This window comes from Hyla sarda, chromosome 3 (assembly GCF_029499605.1).
Source record: "Hyla sarda isolate aHylSar1 chromosome 3, aHylSar1.hap1, whole genome shotgun sequence".
NCBI classification, from domain to species: domain Eukaryota; kingdom Metazoa; phylum Chordata; class Amphibia; order Anura; family Hylidae; genus Hyla; species Hyla sarda.
In genome coordinates this window covers 446721125-446735811 of record NC_079191.1, presented here as the reverse complement: position 1 = coordinate 446735811, position 14687 = coordinate 446721125, and the positions used below count along the sequence as shown (strand labels likewise).

General features: G+C 51.4%; 1 protein-coding gene across 3 annotated transcripts in view; it reads right to left on the bottom strand.

Annotated features, from left to right (window-relative positions):
• Positions 1 to 14687, bottom strand: part of MDGA1 (MAM domain containing glycosylphosphatidylinositol anchor 1) — a 429239-nt gene that overhangs the window by 16003 nt on the left and 398549 nt on the right. The window lies entirely within an intron of this gene.

The window sequence follows — 14687 nt, the reverse complement described above, 5'->3', positions numbered from 1 at the left end:
TCATATCTATCTATCTATCTATCTCATATCTATCTATCTATCTATCTATCTCATATCTATCTATCTCATATCTATCTATCTCATATCTATCTATCTCATATCTATCCATCTATCTTTCTCATATCTATCTATCTATCTCATATCTATCTATCTATCTATCTATCTCATATCTATCTATCTCATATCTATCTATCTATCTATCTCATATCTATCTATCTCATATCTATCTATCTATCTCTCTCATATCTATCTATCTCATATCTATCTATCTCATATCTATCTATCTATCTATCTATCTATCTATCTCATATCTATCTATCTCATATCTATCTATCTCATATCTATCTATCTCATATCTATCCATCTGTCTATCTCATATCTATCTATCTCATATCTATCTATCTCTCTCATATCTATCTTTCTATCTCATATCTATCTATCTCATATCTATCTATCTATCTATCTCATATCTATCTATCTCATATCTATCTCATATCTATCTATGTATCTAATATCTATCTATCTCATATCTATCCATCTATCTATCTCATATCTATCCATCTATCTATCTCATATCTATTTCATATCTATCTATCTCATATCTATTTCATATCTATCTATCTCATATCTATCTATCTCATATCTATCTATCTCATATCTATCTATCTATATCTATCTATCTATCTCTCTCATATCTATCTATCTATCTCATATCTATCTATCTCATATCTATCTATCTATCTCATATCTGTTACGCCGAGCGCTCCGGGTCCCCGCTCCTCCCCGGAGCGCTCGCTACACTCTCGCTACTGCAGCGCTCCGGTCAGATCCACTGACCCGGTGCGCTGCGATACCGCCTCCAGCCGGGATGCGATTCGCGATGCGGGTGGTGCCCGCTCGCGATGCGCACCCCGGCTCCCGTACCTGACTCGCTCTCCGTCGGTCCTGTCCCGGCGCGCGCGGCCCCGCTCCCTAGGGCGCGCGCGCGCCGGGTCTCTGCGATTTAAAGGGCCACTGCGCCGCTGATTGGCGCAAGTGGTTCTAATTAGTGTGTTCACCTGTGCACTCCCTATTTATACCTCACTTCCCCTGCACTCCCTCGCCGGATCTTGTTGCCATTGTGCCAGTGAAAGCGTTTCCTTGTGTGTTCCTAGCCTGTGTTCCAGACCTCCTGCCGTTGCCCCTGACTACGATCCTTGCTGCCTGCCCTGACCTTCTGCTACGTCCGACCTTGCTCTTGTCTACTCCCTTGTACCGCGCCTATCTTCAGCAGCCAGAGAGGTGAGCCGTTGCTAGTGGATACGACCTGGTCACTACCGCCGCAGCAAGTCCATCCCGCTTTGCGGCGGGCTCTGGTGAAAACCAGTAGTGACTTAGAACCGGTCCACTAGCACGGTCCACGCCAATCCCTCTCTGGCACAGAGGATCCACTACCTGCCAGCCGGCATCGTGACAATATCTATCTATCTCATATCTATCTCATATCTATCTATGTATCTAATATCTATCTATCTATCTATCTCATATCTATCTATCTATCTATCTCATATCCATCTATCTATCTCATATCTATCTATCTCATATCTATCCATCTATCTATCTCATATCTATCTATCTATCTATCTATCTATCTCATATCTATTTCATATCTATCTATCTCATATCTATCTATCTCATATCTATCTATATATCTATCTATATCATATCTATCTATCTGACATCTATCTATCTCATATCTATCTATCTATATCTATCTATCTCATATCTATCTCATATCTATCTCATATCTATCTCATATCTATCTCATATCTATCTATCTATCTCTTATCTATGTCTTATCTATCTGTCTCATATCTATCTATCTATCTCATATCTATCTATCTATCTATCTATCTATCTCATATCTATCTATCTATCTATCTCATATCTATCTATCTAGTTATCAGAGATGGGCAGCAAAAACAAATTTAGGGTGGTGCAAGCTGGATGACTTGGTTACAAGTCCAATAAATCCACTGTAGAAAGACATCAGCACTCCGGGGGTCCGTGAATAACATGTGGCTTTATTCACCAAAACATCAAAACGTCCGATCTACCTAGATGAACAAGAAGAAACCAAACGTCTCAAATGGGCCAAAGACCAACAGGACTACACGGGCACCAGGATCTACCAACGATAATCTCCAGGGTTCACCAGAATCCAACGCACCAGGACATTCCACATCAGCACCTTCTCCAGGACTGGACAGACACAGGCCAGAAGAGATGGAGGAGACATAAACCATACAGTAAAAACAAGGGGGCAACGCAACCACAAGGGGACTCAGCCGAAGATCTCATTCAAAAAGAAGGAGAACACAAGAAACTAGTGGTAAATATTTCACCTTATCTGATCTATAACTAGAAGGGCCAAGGGCTCAAACTATTGTCCAGCCTCCAAATCTGACTGGTTCCAGTAGGATCTCCTCCAACTACGGGATGGTTTTCTGAGGACCGTGGGGGAGATCCCCTCCAACAACTGAACGGAATACACAATGCAATGTAGATTGTCTATAAGAATATGATATCCATGTACCAAGGGACTTTACCCCTGTATTACATGCACCTATTCTGGACACTTTCTGTACATTGCTTATAAAGGATGTTCATTATTTAAAGTGACCCTTTACATTATATCACTCTAATTTGTCTAAAGATCAGATATCCGCGAGGGTTGGGCAGTTGTGGTAATGGACAGGTCCAAATACAGTACATTGCGGAAGCCACTAGACAATTAAATGATGAGGTGACTTACCGAAAGGTCCAAATTGACCCTAGATGTGAAGACGAGAGAGCAATTAAAGGGACACTACTTATTGATAAAGTACTGTTTGATTTTCTGTTGGTTCAGAACCCCATCACTTCTTAACTTTACATGTTACCTAAGATTCACAAATCGCTGCGGGACCCTCTCAGGTGCCCTATAGTGTCCGAGAGGGGATCCACAACGAGTCCCATCTCTATATTTTTAGATAGGGTTCTTCGTCTATACACAAGCCGGACAAAATCTTACATACGTGACACCTCAGACTTCCTGGAAAAAATCTAAACTATCTTTGTACCAGAGGGTGCCATCTTGGCATCACTGGTCATCGTTAGTTTTTACACATCCATCCCCCATGAACCAATGGGTCTGATGTAAAAGGAGTACTCGGGGATGGAAAATTGCCCTCCATATGGCCGGCAGTAAAAAAAAATAAAGAGATACATACCTTCCTTCGCTCCCCCAGTACCTCCGGTAACCCACTCCAGTCTCCGCCGCGATCCTCTTCCTGGTTGCCGGTGGTCGGTGATTCATAGTGCACTCAGCCAATCACGGGCCACAGCAAAGTCCCGACTCGGCCGGCGATAGGCTGAGCGGCAGTGTGATGTTTTCGGCCCCGGCACCTGCCGGGGCCGAAAACATCACACTGCCGCTTAGCCTATCGCCGGCCGAGTCAGGACTTCGCTGCAGTATGACTCACCGGCCACCGGCAACCAGGAAGAGGATCGCGGCGGAGACCGGAGTGGGTTACCAGAGGAGTGAAGGAAGGTATGTATCTCTTTATTTTTTTTACTGCCGGCCATATGGAGGACAATTTTTCCATCCTGGAGTACTCCTTTAAGAGCAAAGAGAATAATAATTTCTGGTGATAAGTTGGAGCCGGCTCTTGCCAAGATGGCTTCCAATTTTGGAGAACGTGGTTACCGTCAACACCTAATTGACCGATGCAAACAGAAGGTACTACATATGAACGACCAAGCGACACACACAGGACAAGGCAGTAACAGTCCCCACTCATGGCCTTCGTATTTACCTTCTCGGGACTATCAGGCAGATTGTCAGGGGTCCTCAGGAGACACTGGCATCTTCCGAGGGATGGGTACGAGAAGGTTAGAGAATTCACATGTCCCCCAGATAATGTCTTATCTGGGAACTGAGAGACCACCTGGTGAGACGGGTCCCTTCAGGGCCCCAGACAGAGCGTTATCACCAGCGCAGTAGGTCCTGTGTGAACTGCCCCTTGATGCAGAAGGATAATACATTTATACATCCACAACCGGAAAAGAATATGTGATCAAACGTTACTTACTTGTAGTCAGGGGCGGACACAGACAGCAGAGGGCCCCTGTGCAAGGAATGTGCCTGGGCCCCCCCCCAGCACTGTGCCCCCTCATGTACCCAGACCCCACCGGGGGGGCCTCCACTTACCCCGCGTGTGTAGTGTCGCCACTTGCCTTGTCCAGTACAGGTGGATGGAACGGCTCCTGAGGGGGGCTCCGGGTGGCCCTGTCCCTCTCAGTGTGCGGCCCAGGCCCCGTGAGTACTCCCCCAGGTCAGCCTGACCCGTATCTAGCTGGGATGCAGAGGGCAGTGCTCCCCTTTACATTCGCACCCCTGGACTTAGCACGACACCCCTTGGCACCCCCTGGTTCCTTGGCTTCTTATCCTTAGTGATAGAAGTGACTTACAGGCCGGGCCAGACTGGGACCAAAAATAGGCCCAGGCATTTTAAAATAAACTGGTTCCTTAATTTGTCAGTAGATCCTCATCCTCTGTATGATGACAGTAATCATTATAACCTTGCCAAATACTGTACCCCCTGAATATAATACTGCCAACCACTGTACCCCCTGAATATAATACTGCCAAATACTGTACCCTGAATATAATACTACCAACCACTGTACCCCCTGAATACTGCCAACCACTGTACCCCTGAATATAATACTGCCAAATACTGTACCCCTGAATATAATACTGCCAACCACTGTACTTCATGAATATAATACTGCCAACCACTGTACCCTGACTATAATACTGCCAACCACTGTACCCTGAATATAATACTGCCAACCACTGTACTCCATGAATATAATACTGCCAACCACTGTACCCTGACTATAATACTGCCAACCACTGTACCCTGAATATAATACTGCCAACCACTGTACTCCATGAATATAATACTGCCAACCACTGTACTCCATGAATATAATACTGCCAACCACTGTACTCCATGAATATAATACTGCCAACCACTGTACCCTGAATATAATACTGCCAACCACTGTATTCTATTAATTTAATACTGCCAACCACTATACACCACTGAATCACCCCATACACCCCACGCAACCCATCCTCAGTCTCCTTATCTCCCCCATACACCCCACGCACCCCATCCTCAGTCTCATCCCCCCATACACCCCACGCACCCCATCCTCAGTCTCATCACCCCATACACCCCACACACTCCATCCTCAGTCTCCTCATCACCCCATACACCCCACGCAACCCATCCTCAGTCTCCTTATCTCCCCCATACACCCCACGCACCCCATCCTCAATCTCATCCCCCCATACACCCCACGCACCCCATCCTCAGTCTCATCACCCCATACACCCCACACACTCCATCCTCAGTCTCCTCATCACCCCCATATACCCCAACCTCAGTCTCCTCATCACCCCATACACCCCACGCACCCCATCTTCAGTCTCATCACCCCATACACCCCGCACAACCCATCCTCGGTCTCCTCATCACCCCATACACCCCATCCTCAGTCTCCTCATCACCCCATACACCCCACGCACCCCATCCTCAGTCTCCTCATCACCCCATGCACTCTATCCTCAGTCTCCTCATCACCCCATACACCCCATCCTCAGTCTCCTCATCACCCCATACACCCCACGCACCCCATCCTCAGTCTCCTCATCACCCCATGCACTCCATCCTCAGTCTCCTCATCACCCCATACACCCCATGCACTCCATCCTTAGTCTCCTCATCACCCCATGCACTCCATCCTCAGTCTCCTCATCACCCCATACACCCCATGCACTCCATCCTCAGACTCCTCATCACCCCATGCACTCCATCCTCAGTCTCCTCATCACCCCATACACCCCATGCACTCCATCCTCAGTCTCCTCATCACCCCATGCACTCCATCCTCAGACTCCTCATCACCCCATACACCCCATGCACTCCATCCTCAGTCTCCTCATCACCCCATACACCCCATGCACTCCATCCTCAGTCTCCTCATCACCCCCATACACCCCATGCACTCCATCCTTAGTCTCCTCATCACCCCATGCACTCCATCCTCAGACTCCTCATCACCCCATACACCCCACGCACTCCATCCTTAGTCTCCTCATCACCTCATACACCCCATGCACTCCATCCTCAGTCTCCTCATCACCCCATACACCCCATGCACTCCATCCTCAGTCTCCTCATCACCCCATGCACTCCATCCTCAGACTCCTCATCACCCCATGCACTCCATCCTCAGACTCCTCCTCACCCCATACACCCCATGCACTCCATCCTCAGTCTCCTCATCACCCCATACACCCCATGCACTCCATCCTTCGTCTCCTCATCACCCCATGCACTCCATCCTCAGTCTCCTCCTCACCCCATGCACTCCATCCTCAGTCTCCTCATCACCCCATACACCCCATGCACTCCATCCTCAGACTCCTCATCACCCCATGCACTCCATCCTCAGACTCCTCATCACCCCATGCACTCCATCCTCAGACTCCTCATCACCCCATACACCCCATGCACTCCATCCTCAGTCTCTTCCTCACCCTATGCACTCCATCCTCAGTCTCATCATCACCCCATACACCCCACACACCCCATCCTCAGTCTCCTCATCACCCCATACACCCCATGCACTCCATCCTCAGTCTCCTCATCACCCCATACACCCCATGCACTCCATCCTCAGTCTCCTCATCACCCCATACACCCCATGCACTCCATCCTCAGTCTCCTCATCACCCCATACACCCCATGCACTCCATCCTCAGTCTCCTCATCACCTCATACACCCCATGCACTCCATCCTCAGTCTCCTCATCACCCCATACACCCCACGCACTCCATCCTCAGTCTCCTCATCACCCCATACACCCCATGCACTCCATCCTCAGTCTCCTCATCACCCCATACACCCCATGCACTCCATCCTCAGTCTCCTCATCACCCCCATACACCCCATGCACTCCATCCTCAGTCTCCTCATCACCCCATACACCCCACGCACTCCATCCTCAGTCTCCTCATCACCCCATACACCCCATGCACTCCATCCTCAGTCTCCTCATCACCCCATACACCCCATGCCCTCCATCCTCAGTCTCCTCATCACCTCATACACCCCATGCACTCCATCCTCAGTCTCCTCATCACCCCCATACACCCCATGCACTCCATCCTCAGTCTCCTCATCACCCCATACACCCCATGCACTCCATCCTCGGTCTCCTCATCACCCCCATACACCCCATGCACTCCATCCTCAGTCTCCTCATCACCCCCATACACCCCATGCACTCCATCCTCAGTCTCCTCATCACCCCCATACACCCCATGCACTCCATCCTCAGTCTCCTCATCACCCCATACACCCCATGCACTCCATCCTCGGTCTCCTCATCACCCCCATACACCCCATGCACTCCATCCTCGGTCTCCTCATCACCCCATACACCCCATGCACTCCATCCTCAGTCTCCTCATCACCCCATACACCCCATGCACTCCATCCTCAGTCTCCTCATCACCCCATACACCCCATGCACTCCATCCTTCGTCTCCTCATCACCCCATGCACTCCATCCTCAGTCTCCTCCTCACCCCATGCACTCCATGCACTCCATCCTCAGACTCCTCATCACCCCATGCACTCCATCCTTCGTCTCCTCATCACCCCATGCACTCCATCCTCAGTCTCCTCATCACCCCATACACCCCATGCACTCCATCCTCAGACTCCTCATCACCCCATGCACTCCATCCTCAGACTCCTCATCACCCCATGCACTCCATCCTCAGACTCCTCATCACCCCATACACCCCATGCACTCCATCCTCAGTCTCTTCCTCACCCTATGCACTCCATCCTCAGTCTCATCATCACCCCATACACCCCACACACCCCATCCTCAGTCTCCTCATCACCCCATACACCCCATGCACTCCATCCTCAGTCTCCTCATCACCCCATACACCCCATGCACTCCATCCTCAGTCTCCTCATCACCTCATACACCCCATGCACTCCATCCTCAGTCTCCTCATCACCCCATACACCCCACGCACTCCATCCTCAGTCTCCTCATCACCCCATACACCCCATGCACTCCATCCTCAGTCTCCTCATCACCCCATACACCCCATGCACTCCATCCTCAGTCTCCTCATCACCCCCATACACCCCATGCACTCCATCCTCAGTCTCCTCATCACCCCATACACCCCACGCACTCCATCCTCAGTCTCCTCATCACCCCATACACCCCATGCACTCCATCCTCAGTCTCCTCATCACCCCATACACCCCATGCCCTCCATCCTCAGTCTCCTCATCACCTCATACACCCCATGCACTCCATCCTCAGTCTCCTCATCACCCCCATACACCCCATGCACTCCATCCTCAGTCTCCTCATCACCCCCATACACCCCATGCACTTCATCCTCAGTCTCCTCATCACCCCCATACACCCCATGCACTCCATCCTCGGTCTCCTCATCACCCCCATACACCCCATGCACTCCATCCTCAGTCTCCTCATCACCCCCATACACCCCATGCACTCCATCCTCAGTCTCCTCATCACCCCCATACACCCCATGCACTCCATCATCAGTCTCCTCATCACCCCATACACCCCATGCACTCCATCCTCGGTCTCCTCATCACCCCCATACACCCCATGCACTCCATCCTCGGTCTCCTCATCACCCCCATACACCCCATGCACTCCATCCTCAGTCTCCTCATCACCCCATACACCCCATGCACTCCATCATCAGTCTCCTCATCACCCCATACACCCCATGCACTCCATCCTCAGTCTCCTCATCACCCCATACACCCCATGCACTCCATCATCAGTCTCCTCATCACCCCATACACCCCATGCACTCCATCCTCAGTCTCCTCATCACCCCATACACCCCATGCACTCCATCCTCAGTCTCCTCATCACCCCATACACCCCATGCACTCCATCATCAGTCTCCTCATCACCCCATATACCTTAAGCACCTCATCAGTATTACACAGCTGACACCCCCCCAGTCCTTCTCATCAACATTAAACCCCCTAATCACTACACCCCTGACCCCCCTTCTGGTCCTCCTTATCAACACTACGTTCTCCCAGACCCCCAATCCTTCTTATCATTACACCACCAACCTCTTCAACACCCCTCCTGTCCTCTTCATCATCATTACAATCCCCTCCCCACCCCTCCCCGCCCTGCACCCGACCGTCACTCTCCTCACCTTATCTGCTCAGTGATGCGGCCGTGTGAGGCGGGAGGGTTTGCTGCTCCTGTCGCTTCTGCCGGGGTCAGAGGCCATGACACGTGACATCAGGGGCTTGGAACAGACGTGCGTGCCTGCGCGGGGCACGTCTGTTCCCATCAGCCCCTGGCCTGTCCTCTCGCCCGGCCGGTTTAAAGGCAAATTACTGCTGTCAGCGGCAGGTCCGGGACCTGTTGCTGCAGCATTTAGTACGAAGTACTGGAAGGGGGCCCTGCAGGGGCCCAGATTGTGAGGCCCAAGATGTGACCTGGGCTACTATCGGGGCCCCCTAACACTCTGGGCCCCTGTGCAGCCGAACCGGCTGAACAAGTGATATGTCCGCCCCTGCTTGTAGTCCCACATTTGTAATCTATGTCTTATGGGGTCCCTGCAGGACTATGTGGGGGAAACAACCTGGGATTTTAAGACAAGGATAAATCATCACCGATACACTATTAGAAAAGAGACAGGACCTCCCGGTAGAGTGTGGACACCGAAAAGGATCTTCCATTTATGTTGTGAGATCACATCCCCCCACTGAAAAAAGATGGCGACCGTGTCAGTCTGTTAAAGGGGTACTCCGGTGGAAACTTTTTTTTTTTTTTTTTTTATCAATTGATGCCAGAAAGTTAAACAGATTTGTAAATTACTTCTATTAAAAAAAATCTTAATCCTTCCAGTACTTATTAGCTGCTGAATACTACAGAGGAAATTCTTTTCTTTTTGGAACACAGAGCTCTCTGCTGACATCACGACCACACTGCTCTCTGCTGACATCTCTGTCCATTTTGTGAATTGTCCAGAACAGCATATGTTTGCTATGGGGATTTTTTTCCTACTCTGGACAGTTCCTAAAATGGACAGAGATGTCAGCAGTGAGCACTGTGCTTGTGATGTCTGCAGAGAGCTCTGTGTTCCAAAAAGAAAACAATTTCCTCTTTAGTATTCAGCAGCTAATAAGTACTGGAAGCATTAAGATTTTTTAATAGAAGTAATTTACAAATCTGTTTAACTTTCTGGCACCAGTTGATTAAAAAAAAAAAGTTTTCCACTGGAGTACCCCTTTAAAGAGAAGAGAACTCTGGTGGATTTACACCTTAAAGGGGTACTCCAGCACTAAGACATCTTTTCCCCTATCCTAAGGATAGGGGATAAGATGTCTGATCGCGGGGGTCCTGCCGCTGGGACCGCCACAATCTAGCATGCAGCACTCACCTGTTAGCACTGCGGGAAGCTCTCAGTTTTATGCCTCCCGACTACGGGGACGAAGTTTCATGACGTCACGACTCTGCATCACAAGTGGGCGGAGACGTGATGTCACAATACTCCGTCCCCGTAGTCAGGAGGCATAAAACTGAGAACCTCCAGCGCTTCCAGCAGTGCTAACAGGTGGGTGCTGCATACAGGATTGTGGGGGTCCCCAGAGGAAATAAACTGCATTGTTTTTTTTTACCTGATTGGAGCGCTGTGGAACGCTTTATTTGGTATTCCTCCACCCACTGTATGTGTTTTTCCTCCCTCCTCCCACTGTATGTGTGCTTCCTCCCTCCTCGTACTGTATGTGTCCTTCCTCCCTCCTCCCACTGTATGTGTGCTTCCTCCCTCCTCGTACTGTATGTGTGCTTCCTCCCTCCTCTCACTGTACGTGTGCTTCCTCCCTCCTCCCGCTGTATGTGTGCTTCCTCCCTCCTCCCACTGTACGTGTGCTTCCTCCCTCCTCCCACTGTATGTGTGCTTCCTCCCTCCTCCTACTGTATGTGTGCTTCCTCCCTCCTCCCACTGTATGTGTGCTTCCTCCCTCCTCCCACTGTATGTGTGCTTCCTCCCCTCCTCCCACTGTATGTGTGCTTCCTCCCTCCTCCCACTGTATGTGTGCTTCCTCCCTCCTCCCACTGTATGTGTGCTTCCTCCCTCCTCCCATTGTATGTGTGCTATCTCCCTCCTGATACTGTATGTGTGCTTCCTCCCTCCTCCCACTGTATGTGTGCTTCCTCCCTCCTCCTACTGTATGTGTGCTTCCTCCCTCCTCCCACTGTATGTGTGCTTCCTCCCTCCTCCCACTGTATGTGTGCTTCCTCCCTCCTCCCACTGTATGTGTGCTTCTTCCCTCCTCCCACTATATGTGTGCTTCTTCCCTCCTCCACTATATGTGTGCTTCTTCCCTCCTCCCACTGTATGTGTGCTTCCTCCCTCCTCCCACTGTATGTGTGCTTCCTCCCTCCTCCCACTGTATGTGTGCTTCCTCCCTCCTCCCACTGTATGTGTGCTTCCTCCCTCCTCCCATTGTATGTGTGCTTCCTCCCTCCTCCCACTGTATGTGTGCTTCCTCCCTCCTGATACTGTATGTGTGCTTCCTCCCTCCTCCCATTGTATGTGTGCTTCCTCCCTCCTCCCACTGTATGTGTGCTCCCTCCCTCCTCCCGCTGTATGTGTGCTTCCTCCCTCCTCCCGCTATATGTTGTGCTTCCTCCCTCCTCCCGCTGTATGTGTGCTTCCTCCCTCCTCCCACTGTACGTGTGCTTCCTCCCTCCTCCCACTGTATGTGTGCTTCCTCCCTCCCCCCACTGTATGTGTGCTTCCTCCCTCCCCCCACTGTATGTGTGCTTTCTCCCTCCTCCCACTGTACGTGTTTTTCCTCTCTCCTCCCACTGTATGTGCGCTCCCTCCCTCCTCCCACTGTATGTGTGCTTCCTCCCTCCTGATACTGTATGTGTGCTTCCCTCCCTCCTCCCACTGTATGTGTGCTTCCTCCCTCCTCCCATTGTATGTGTGCTTCCTCCCTCCTCCTACTGTATGTGTGCTTCCTCCCTCCTCCCACTGTATGTGTGCTTCCTCCCTCCTCCCACTGTATGTGTGCTTCCTCCCTCCTCCCACTGTATGTGTGCTTCTTCCCTCCTCCCACTATATGTGTGCTTCTTCCCTCCTCCCACTATATGTGTGCTTCTTCCCTCCTCCCACTGTATGTGTGCTTCCTCCCTCCTCCCACTGTATGTGTGCTTCCTCCCTCCTCCCACTGTATGTGTGCTTCCTCCCTCCTCCCATTGTATGTGTGCTTCCTCCCTCCTCCCACTGTATGTGTGCTTCCTCCCTCCTGATACTGTATGTGTGCTTCCTCCCTCTTCCCATTGTATGTGTGCTTCCTCCCTCCTCCCACTGTATGTGTGCTCCCTCCCTCCTCCCGCTGTATGTGTGCTTCCTCCCTCCTCCCGCTATATGTGTGCTTCCTCCCTCCTCCCGCTGTATGTGTGCTTCCTCCCTCCTCCCACTGTACGTGTGCTTCCTCCCTCCTCCCACTGTATGTGTGCTTCCTCCCTCCCCCCACTGTATGTGTGCTTCCTCCCTCCCCCCACTGTATGTGTGCTTTCTCCCTCCTCCCACTGTACGTGTTTTTCCTCTCTCCTCCCACTGTATGTGTGCCTCCTCCCTCCTCCCACTATATGTGTGCTTCCTCCCTCCTCCCACTGTATGTGTGCTTCCTCCCTCCTGATACTGTATGTGTGCTTCCTCCCTCCTCCCGCTGTATGTGTGCTTCCTCCCTCCTCCCACTGTATGTGTGCTTCCTCCCTCCTCCCACTGTACGTGTTTTTTCCTTCCTCCTCCCACTGTATGTGTGCTTCCTCCCTCCTCCCACTATATGTGTGCTTCTTCCCTCCTCCCACTGTATGTGTGCTTCCTCCCTCCCCCCACTGTATGTGTGCTCGCTCCCTCCCTCCTCCCACTGTACGTGTGCTTCCTCTCTCCTCCCACTGTACGTGTTTTTCCTCCCTCCTCCTACTGTATGTGTGCTTCCTCCCTCCTCCCACTGTATGTGTGCTTCCTCCCTCCTCCCACTATATGTGTGCTTCCTCCCTCCTCCCACTGTGTGTGCTTCCTCCCTCCTCCCACTGTATGTGTGCTTCCTCCCTCCTCCCACTATATATGTGCTTCTTCCCTCCTCCCGCTGTACGTGTGCTTCCTCCCTCCTCCCACTGTATGTGTGCTTCCTCCCTCCTCCCACTGTATGTGTGCCTCCTCCCTCCTCCCACTGTATGTGTGCTTCCTCCCTCCTCCCACTGTATGTGTGCTTCCTCCCTCCTCCCACTGTATGTGTGCTTCTTCTCTCCTCCCACTGTATGTGTGCTTCCTCCCTCCTCCCACTATATGTGTACTTCTTCCCTCCTCCCGCTGTACGTGTGCTTCCTCCCTCCTCCCACTGTATGTGTGCTTCCTCCCTCCTCCCACTGTATGTGTGCTTCCTCCCTCCTGATACTGTATGTGTGCTTCCTCCCTCCTCCCGCTGTATGTGTGCTTCCTCCCTCCTCCCGCTGTATGTGTGCTTCCTCCCTCCTCCCACTGTACGTGTTTTTCCTTCCTCCTCCCACTGTATGTGTGCTTCCTCCCTCCTCCCACTATATGTGTGCTTCTTCCCTCCTCCCACTGTATGTGTGCTTCCTCCCTCCCCCCACTGTATGTGTGCTCGCTCCCTCCCTCCTCCCACTGTACGTGTTTTTCCTCCCTCCTCCCACTGTATGTGTGCTTCCTCCCTCCTCCCACTGTATGTGTGCTTCCTCCCTCCTCCCACTATATATGTGCTTCTTCCCTCCTCCCCGCTGTACGTGTGCTTCCTCCCTCCTCCCACTGTATGTGTGCTTCCTCCCTCCTCCCACTGTATGTGTGCTTCCTCTCTCCTCCCACTGTATGTGTGCTTCCTCCCTCCTCCCACTGTATGTGTACTTTCACCCTCCTCCCACTGTATGTGTGCTTCCTCCCTCCTCCCACTGTATGTGTGCTTCCTCCCTCCTCCCACTGTATGTGTACTTTCACCCTCCTCCCACTGTATGTGTGCTCCCTCCCTCCTCCCACGGTATGTGTGCCTCCTCCCTCCTCCCACTGTATGTGTGCTTCCTCTCTCCTCCCACTGTATGTGTGCTTCCTCCCTCCTCCCACTGTATGTGTGCCTCCTCCCTCCTCCCACTGTATGTGTGCTTCCTCCCTCCTCCCACTGTATGTGTGCTTCCTCCCTCCTCCCACTGTATGTGTGCTTCCTCCCTCCTCCCACTGTATGTGTGCCTCCTCCCTCCTCCCACAGTATGTGTGCTTCCTCCCTCCTCCCACTGTATGTGTGCTTCCTCCCTCCTCCCACTATATGTGTGCTCCCTCTCTCCTCCCACTGTATGTATGCTCCTCCCATTGTACGAGTGCTTCCTCCATCCTCCCACTGAATGTGTGCTTCCTCCCTCCTCCCACTGTATGTGTGCTCCTCCCTCCTCCCACTGTATGTGTGCTCCCTCTCTCCTCCCACTGTATGTGTGCTTCCTCCCTCCTCCCATTGTATGTGTGCTT